Source organism: Chrysemys picta, chromosome 11 (genome assembly GCF_011386835.1).
Source record: "Chrysemys picta bellii isolate R12L10 chromosome 11, ASM1138683v2, whole genome shotgun sequence".
Lineage (NCBI taxonomy): Eukaryota > Metazoa > Chordata > Testudines > Emydidae > Chrysemys > Chrysemys picta.
The window spans coordinates 64,879,496-64,888,296 of record NC_088801.1 but is presented as its reverse complement, the minus strand read 5'-3'; positions in this window follow the sequence as shown (position 1 = coordinate 64,888,296).

Here is an 8,801-nt window from a genome sequence, read left to right as displayed (position 1 = left end):
CTACCTTCAACCCTTGGGTGTAGCCATTGCTAGTGACTAGCTGGCAGGGAACATATAAGAGTTGATAGAGCTATTGGGCAAATATTCCCTGAAGGACACATACACATTGCCCCCTTCAGCGTATCCAAAATGTTCCTGCTAATGTTGTCTTCATTGCCTGACATTTGGATTAGAACAAACAAGGGTTTTATTTAATAATTAAAGAGACCTGAAATCAGCCAGCTCCATCGATTTCATTTACAATATTGTTATTGGATGCATAACGGAAGAGTCTATACATATGATTTTTCTGGAGAGCCCTCTTTGCATGGTTGTCTCTTTTGGTTCTAAGGTTAGTTTACAGTTTGGTACAATTATACGGCTGCAAACAGTTTCACCTTCACCCATTTCCTCTTTTTCACAGACAGAACTCTTATTTGTACCCATAAATTCCCAATATATTTGAACATCTGTTTATCTGTCTGGTACATCAGATTTTTGCTAGCTTACGGGTCTGCTATTTATTTGTTAGGACCTCTCTAAAAATTATATCCCTTACCTAATCATTATTATAAAGTTGTCAAATCTTTTATTGATAATTTGTAGCAAGCTGTTTTTCTCAGCATGATTCCCAACGTATTATGGGGAAGTCTTCCTCATAGTCAAGCTATAGGCCTTATAAAAATCTGGCTTATAAATAATTAATCATGATAATGCAGCACATTCTTGATATCCATATAATTATCCAATCCCTTTTTGAGTCTTTTTAAGTTCTTGGCCTCAACAATTTCCTGTGGCAATGAGTTCCACAGTTTAATTACATGTTGTGTGAAAAAGCATCTATTTTCATCAGTTTTGAATTTCGCACCTTTTAATGTCTTTGACACCCACATTCTAGTGTTAAGAGACAGAGAACAGAAGCTCCTGACCTACCTCCTCTATACAGTTTATTTTATAAACCTTTATCATATCCCCATTTATTCATTAAATGTATTAATAATAACGTTGATGATGTTGCATGTACACAGTTCCAAATGGATCCTAATGCTCTTTAAAACTGTATTAGCGTCACAAATATTCTAGGTTTAGATAGAATGTTTTTTGTTGTTGAAATACAAACCACCTAACCCTCTGGAGTGGACCACAGCAAGTGTTTAACAGCACACCACTTTGAGTAACAGTTTAGGAGAGGGAATGAAGAATATGCTATCCACCTGAAGTGACAAGAGGGAAATATAATTATCCAAGTTGGGTTTTGTCCAGGGAAACTGTTCTTTCCCTTGTAAAAAAGTACCATGGAGATTTTAATAATCTCATATATTCAGGATCTCAGCATTATACAATCTCATCTGAAAGTCTAATGCTGAGTATGATTTCTAGCAGTGCTACTGGTGGACTAGTTCAGTAGAGGCAAACGGTTCCTTCTGAATTACCAGCATCACTTCCTGCAGTACCTGAGCCATACTTCTCTGAGGTCTCACAGATAAGTGCCAGCCTGGTCCAGCTCACTAAAGCTTCTGATAGCTGACAAGACTGCAGCTTGAGGTAGTTTGGCTGCAGGCCTAATACTGACACAGGGGCCCAGCTGCCCACTGCCCTAAGGGGCTGTTCTGGGCAGTCAGGGATTGCAAGGGCATAGGGACTACCCAGTTATGCCCCCTTTCTCCCAGTCACACACCCTATCTTGTAGACTGGGAGATGGCATGTCATAGGAGTTCAGGTGGCAGAGTTGCCATAGTGGCATTCCCTGGCACGTGGGTTATCCTCAGTGTGGTGTATTGAAAACCGTGTTAAAATTGCAAGCTATCATGCTAATGAGTAAGGGTGTTTCCTCCTCCTGCTTGCAGGCTAGGAGGCTCCATAGGGAAGCGTGCAGCCTGGGTCTTCAGCAGTCAAAGTCAAAGTCTCCTATAACGTCAAACATCTAAATCCTTCAAACTCCTATAACTATCTGAACATCCCCTTTGAGGGGTTTGGGATCCAGCATCTGAGTTCTGATTTGTCTTCTAGAGACTGGCTCAAGCTACAAAGATGGGATATTAACAAAAAAGACTAACGAAGTTTTTCAAATCTCAGTTCAAGAGATGAAAGCAAAAGGTTTGGATCAGTTCCAGTTCTAAATACACCCACCCATCTCATCCCACTCTGCTGGGGAAGCACTTTGGATTAAACAAAATGTATATGTTTTAAAGAAAGGTCAAGTAACTTCAATTAAATAATGCCAACCCTGCAAATGTGGAGAACTGCTTATCAAAAGAGCTAGAGATATAGACTCAAGGAAGTTGGAGCTCAAGGCTTTAGAACATCCTTCCAAAGAGATCAGGAAGAGTTCTTCCCTCAATCACAAGTCTTGAGGTGATACTCTCAGACATACCTCTTTGTCACAGCATCCCCCAAGCATCAGAGACAAAGAAAATTGGATTGGCTCACTCAAAAGCAACTGCACCTAGAGCGGATCACCTTCTCAATGCACATTCAAAATGACACCAGAACAGACATCATGGTCAAATTACAGAACTGCATCCAGAATAGGACAGAGACCCATTTTCCACTCACCAACTTGGGCAATTCTCAGTGTGCTTTTAGTCCATATAGGGCACTTGGATATCAAGATGAAAAGTGCTTGATAAAAGGCAACAGGAAGAGGGGAAGTCGTGAAGATCTAGCAAATGCATTCCGGCCATTTTATTATTTTTAACTGAGAAGGAGATTATTATTATTATATTATACACACACACACAGCCTTATAGGCCTAATGTTTATGCTCTACACTTTTCAGGAGGCTTGATTGTAAATCCTGGAGTCTGATCCTGCTCACACTGAAGTCAATGGCAAATTCCCCATTAATTACAGTGGGAGCCAGGTGGGTTCCTGGTCTCTCTTCCCCAGATGGTCAGTTGTTCAGGGATAAAGAGTGTCTTGTATTGTTCTACAGTGGCCCCTCTGGCTGGAGCTGGGCTCTGAAGGGAGTCCTAGCTCGTTCTTGCTAGCCGGATAGATCAAGTTTTGGCGTAGGAGTGGGGGTGAGGTTAATGGAAGAAAATGTTAGATTCTTCAGAGCTCAGCTGCGGAAAGAGAGGATGCGTCCTCTGGGAGGGGAAGGAAGCACATTAGAGAGCTGAGAAAGGCAACCTTCAATTAGGAGGATGTAGCTTAATATCCTGCAAGTCTTAATATGTGGTGAAAACAGCCCTCTTAAGAGCGCAAACTAAACCTCAGGTGGATGAATTGGAGTAAATATTCGGAACCTGGGGTAAAAATCCTCCCCAAACACACCTAAAGTGGCTCGCAGCAAGCAGGACGGGAACCGAACACTGTCTAGAAGCTGAACATGAAAAGCGACAGCTGCCACTAAAAGCAAAAATCTTCAGCTGCTGCTGTTGCTTTCCCTCACAAGTGGGCCTTGTCAATCTAGTGCTAGGGAGCAGCGGGAGAAAGATCGCTCTGACACGGACAACCACATCGGGTTATTCAAGGTCAAAAGCAGAAGAGGAGCCTTGTTGCTGTAACACCTGGAAGTGGAGCTGCATCTGCCGCTATTGACTTAAGTGTAGCATGAAACAATGCTGTCAGAGTGTACAGACTCATCGCCAGCCAAACGTACGTGAAATGCAATTCCTAAGTGTCTCTCAGACTTTTGCTCCATGGCATTGGCGTCTCTATGGTACCGATATAGCCTTCATTACCAACTAACTGAGCACCTCTTTAACGCGTTTATCCTCACAACATCCCAGGGGGCCATATCATCATTACTTTACTATTATCCCCACTTTACACATGAGGAACTGAGACACTCGGGGACTTGCCCAAGGTCACTCAAGAAATCTGTGGCAGAGCAAGGACTTAAACCCAGGTTTCCCTAACCACTGGACCACCCTTCCTCTGTATTAGTTATAGCTGTTTATCTTCTTAAGTTCTATCTATAGTATTATTTTGCATGAACTCCTGACTAAAGCTAACCTTTTTGGGAGGTGGGGGGAAGAGAGGCCTGAGGAAATATGAAACCTCTCTAGATCAGTCCTTTTTTCCACATAGGCCCTGATCTGTGGAATTGGGCTCAAAATGTTACCACATTCCAAAGTTTAGCTTTTCTTTTTAAATGTGTTTAGTTTTCATCTCATTTTGTTCTAAAGTATATGGGCTTGTAGAAGTGCTGGTGCCCTTATGAATACCTGATTGGCATAGACCTCATGGGGTGAATTCTAACAGTCCTAGAAACGTGTGTCCATTTCAGTGGGTGTGTTTCTGTGCTTTAAATTGTTCCCGCATAAACAAGTGACGCTGCCTTGGTTCAGGGTGGTGAGTGGCCTTCACTACAGTTGTGCTTCTACATCAAAGGTAGCTTAGTCACTGGAGACCAGGGGCGGCTCTAGGCACCAGAGCAGCAAGCGCGTGCCTGGGGCTGCAAGCCGCCGGGGGCGGCCTGCCGGTCCCTGTGAGGGCAGCAGTCAGTCTGCCTTCGGCAGCATGCCTGCGGGAGGTCCGCCGGTCCCGCGGATTTGGTGGCAATTCGGTGGCGGGTACGCCAAAGCCACAGGACCGGCGGACCTCCCGCAGAAACACCGCCGAATCGGCGTGACCAGCGGACTTCCCGCAGGCGCGCCGCCGAAAGCCGCCTGACTGTTGTGCTTGGGGCGGCAAAACACATAGAGCCGCCCATGCTGGAGACTCTTGCCCTTCGGCATGTTAAGCAGTACAGAAAACCTTACAGTATTTTTTTTATACTGTGGGGACACACAACATTCACTATGGTGCATATACCAGAAATGCAGACACTGCTTATGCAACCCAATGGTGTGTTACAGTCCCCCGCTGTGCCCAATCCACAGAGGATAAGAGCTGTTACAGCCCTCGCCTCCAAAGGCCTGACTCTTTAGCTCAAACTTGAGCATCTCATACTTTTAGTTCTGGAGATTGCCAATTCAATCCTGGGTGTGTTGACCAAGAGGGTGGCCATCACCCTTACTACACACATGTGTATATAGATGAAAGATGCATGCATCTATATACACAGCTGTTAGCAGTACCGGGTTTACCATAGCGCCGGGCCCACACTCCAAAGGGGCCCCAATCCGGCCTGCTCTTCTCCACTCCCCGCCCACCGCTCTCTCCTGTGGGGGCAGAAGCTTGGTTCTGCCGGCTCCTGAGGCTCCTGCCGCACCCACCGGCAGCCAAGCTCCCCCTTCCCCCGCCTCTTCCCCTGAATGTGCCGTGTTCCCGCCCCTCCACCTCCCCGCACTTCTCCCGCCGCCGAACAGCTGTTTGCCGGCGCAAAGGTGGGGGAGGAGCGGGGCCGCAGTGCCCCACATCCCCACCCTGAGCACCAAATGGGAGCTCCTGCACCCCCACACACATACATTCCCACCTGCACCCCTTGCACCCCTTGCACCAAACAAGAGCTGCCCCTGGTAAGCATTCCACACCCCAACCTCCTGCCCCAACCCTGAGTCCCCTCCCTCACCCTAACTCCTGGCCAGACTCTGCACCCCTGTCAGCCATTCTCTATGCCGACAGTATCACACCTGCCTAGGGCTCTGCAACAATCACACACCTTTATCCCACCACCTAGATACTTAAGAAATGCATAGGGGAAACTGAGGAACCCACAGAGTATTCAGAGAAAACATTAAGAACATTCCCACTTCATCACACTGGCAGAGGGGCAGCTCAGTGCAGAGAGAGACGAAGAGAATGGGCTAGAACCAGGGAGAAGGTAGGTACCCGCTCTATGTGGGCAGGGGCGGGGGGGATCCTGTTTACCCCCTCCCCAGCCCTGCTGTGCTTGCAGTTTACCCCTGGTCCCTCCCTTGCTCCAGGGACCAACCCTAGCTCCCGCTCCACTGTGTTTTTGCCCCCGGCCCCTGCCTTGCTCCAGGCCAGCAGGGACTAATCCTCCCCTCATACCACACTGTGCTTGTCTTGCCCCTGGCACCTGCCTCGCGCCAGCTGGGGACCAATCCTTCCCTCCCCCCATGCCCTGCTGTCAGGGTGGATAAAAATCAATGATTTAAAAGAAATCAAAAAATTGGATTTTTTTTATTTAAATCGGATTTTTTTGATAAAATGCTTTTTGAGGAAAAAAACTATCTAAAAATAGTTTTAATTAAGATACATTATATCTCATCATGGAATAGGGATTATAAATTCTAATTCTATAGTATGAGACAATATATTCATGTAATGTTTAAGAAAAGTTTTGTAAATGAGTTCTAATAGTTCATGGATTAGGGACCCAATTTTATGGGTTTCCACAAGCTTCTGTATAGATTATTTAGGTTAATCTTTTTATCTACCCAATGGGACTCAGTGCTCAGTCTAGAAGATACCATCAGAGATGCTTGGTTTTTCAGTTCTCAAACTGTGGATTTGTGTCTCCAGCGGTAACACGCTTGTTAACAGCAAAAATGTTTTTAAATAAATAAATAATATATAGAGGTGAGAAATAACAGACCTCAACCCTATTGTCCCTCCGCAAATTTGTGTACAGAGAGTCAATCCCTTACCTCTCTCTAAAAGTGAAAAGTTTCAAAAAGTTCAATGAGTAGAAGATTATTGGGGGTGGAATAGATCTGAACAAGAAGAAGTCGTCTGGAGGTAAATGTGAGAAGCAAGGGACCTATGCATTTTTGTTAAAATATTATGTTTGCTGTTGAAGAAAAAAATCCAGAATACTTAACGTTGTTGTTTTAGTTAAATGAAACAATTTAAATGTCTGTCTGGGGATGTTCTCCTCCTAATACACATGGCAAGAGAATCCTCCAAATATTAATGATTAACCTGTTGAACTGGAGATAGTTCACCTCCCAGTGAATTCATAAATATCTGCTTCACTTACCTTTGGTAAATGAAATAACCAAACAATCATTTATTTTCTGATATAGCTGTAAAACTCATCTGAAAAGTTTTCTAAATAAATCACTGTTTAAAAATGTATAGTGTGTACCTTCTAAAAATGAAACCTACATCTATCTCTGAGTTGTGAAGAATATGTATTAAGGTTATAACAACCAACAAGAATGCACTTTTATGTAGAAAACCATGATTAAATCGAGTCTTCCTGACTAGTGATTTAAATCATGATTTAAATCAAATCCACCCTGCCCGCTGTGCTCTTGCCCCTGGCCCCCTCATTCCCCAGGGCAGCCCACAAATATATTTGGTGCCGGGCCCACAAAAAGTTAATCTGTCCCTGGCTGTTGGTAATTATAACAGAAGTATTACAGTAGTACCTATCGGTTTAAACCAAGACCAGGGTTCTACTGTGCCAGCGGCTGCATTTACACATAGTGAGAGAGAACATAAGAACAGCCACACTAGGTCAGACCAGTATCCTGTCTTCCGACAGTGACCAATACCAGAAGCCTCAGAGGGAATGAGCAAACCAGGCAATCATCGAGTGATCCATCCACTATCCTGTTGTGATAATTGGGCCAAAAAAATGTACCCAAATTGTGAGCACAATTGTAAAAAGCATGTGAAATGTTTACAAGATAACACAATAACCTATAACAACAAATGCTGATGGGAAATACTCAAGTTGCTTTCAACAATGAATGCTATAACAGGTGCAACAGAATCAGAGAGACACACTAAATTAGCCCAAACAAACAAACAAACAAACAAACAAACACGCCACGTTGAGATGATTCAAGAACTATGCTGAAATCACACTTGGTTTAAAAAAAAAAATAAAACAGCAGAACCAAATTTTCTGTGTTGGATATTAGACCTAATTGGTGGACAAAATAATGAGGAGATGGGCTAGTCCACCCATCACTCCCTTTGGGGGTCCTTAAAGAAAGAGACTTCAGAGGGGAGAGTGGAGGGAAATATAGAAGAACAGATGGAGGCTACTGGAGTAAGGTCCATCACTGTCTGCCAGCCCCACTGTTTCCTGGGACCCCAGGCCTTCGCCATCTTGATGCTGAGAAATGTCCTGATCAGACCAGGCCAGAGAGAGGGACCCAGATGACATCACCACCTCTACTGGCTCCGGTTGAATCCCAGCCACTCCATGGGATGAAATGGGATCAGACCAACAACAGCAGCAGCTCCAACCCATCTCAACTAACTTCTCTTTTCTCCGAAAAGGACAGTTACCACCATCTTTGGTACCATCTAAGAGACTGTAAAACGGGGACATATGTGGGGAGGGGGGTTCCTTCTAAAACTCTATAGCTAAAGGGAAAGGGAACAAGCAATGTTGATACAATGAAAGCCTTACTTAACAATTTACATTTCAAAGGCTTTAACTAGGTTTCCTGCTTTTCCATATTTTTAATAAAAGGTTAAAAGGTTGTTTAATGGTGTGTTCGCTGTGGTGACTGGGTTATGTTAACACCTCTGGCTCATATTTTTCATCTAAATACAACATTTTCTGCTACTAAGAGTTTACAGACTAAAATGATAAAGACAGGAGAGAGGAAGTTTGATCTCCATTTTATAGACGGGGGCCTGACGCACAGAGATTAAGGGTCACATCCTCAACTGGTGTACAACAGCCTAGTTCTGTTGACTAAAAGGAGCTGATCCAAAAAAGTCACTTGCCCTGGATCACACCAGAGGTCTATGGCAGAGCCAGGAACTGACCCCAGATTTCCTGAATCCCGGCCTGGTGCCAACCTTCTCCAGCTCTTTGTTGGTTTTCTTCTTATTTTCTGAAAGTCCAATTTTAAAATAACGTAAGTGCTTCCATGGCTGACAAGATGAGACAAGGACCTAGCAGCAGGGCCGGCGCTTCCTCTAGGTGACCCTAGGCGGTCGCCTAGGGCGGCAGGATTTGGGGGGTGGCATTTTGCCGCCCTCAGCGGAAATTCAGCAGT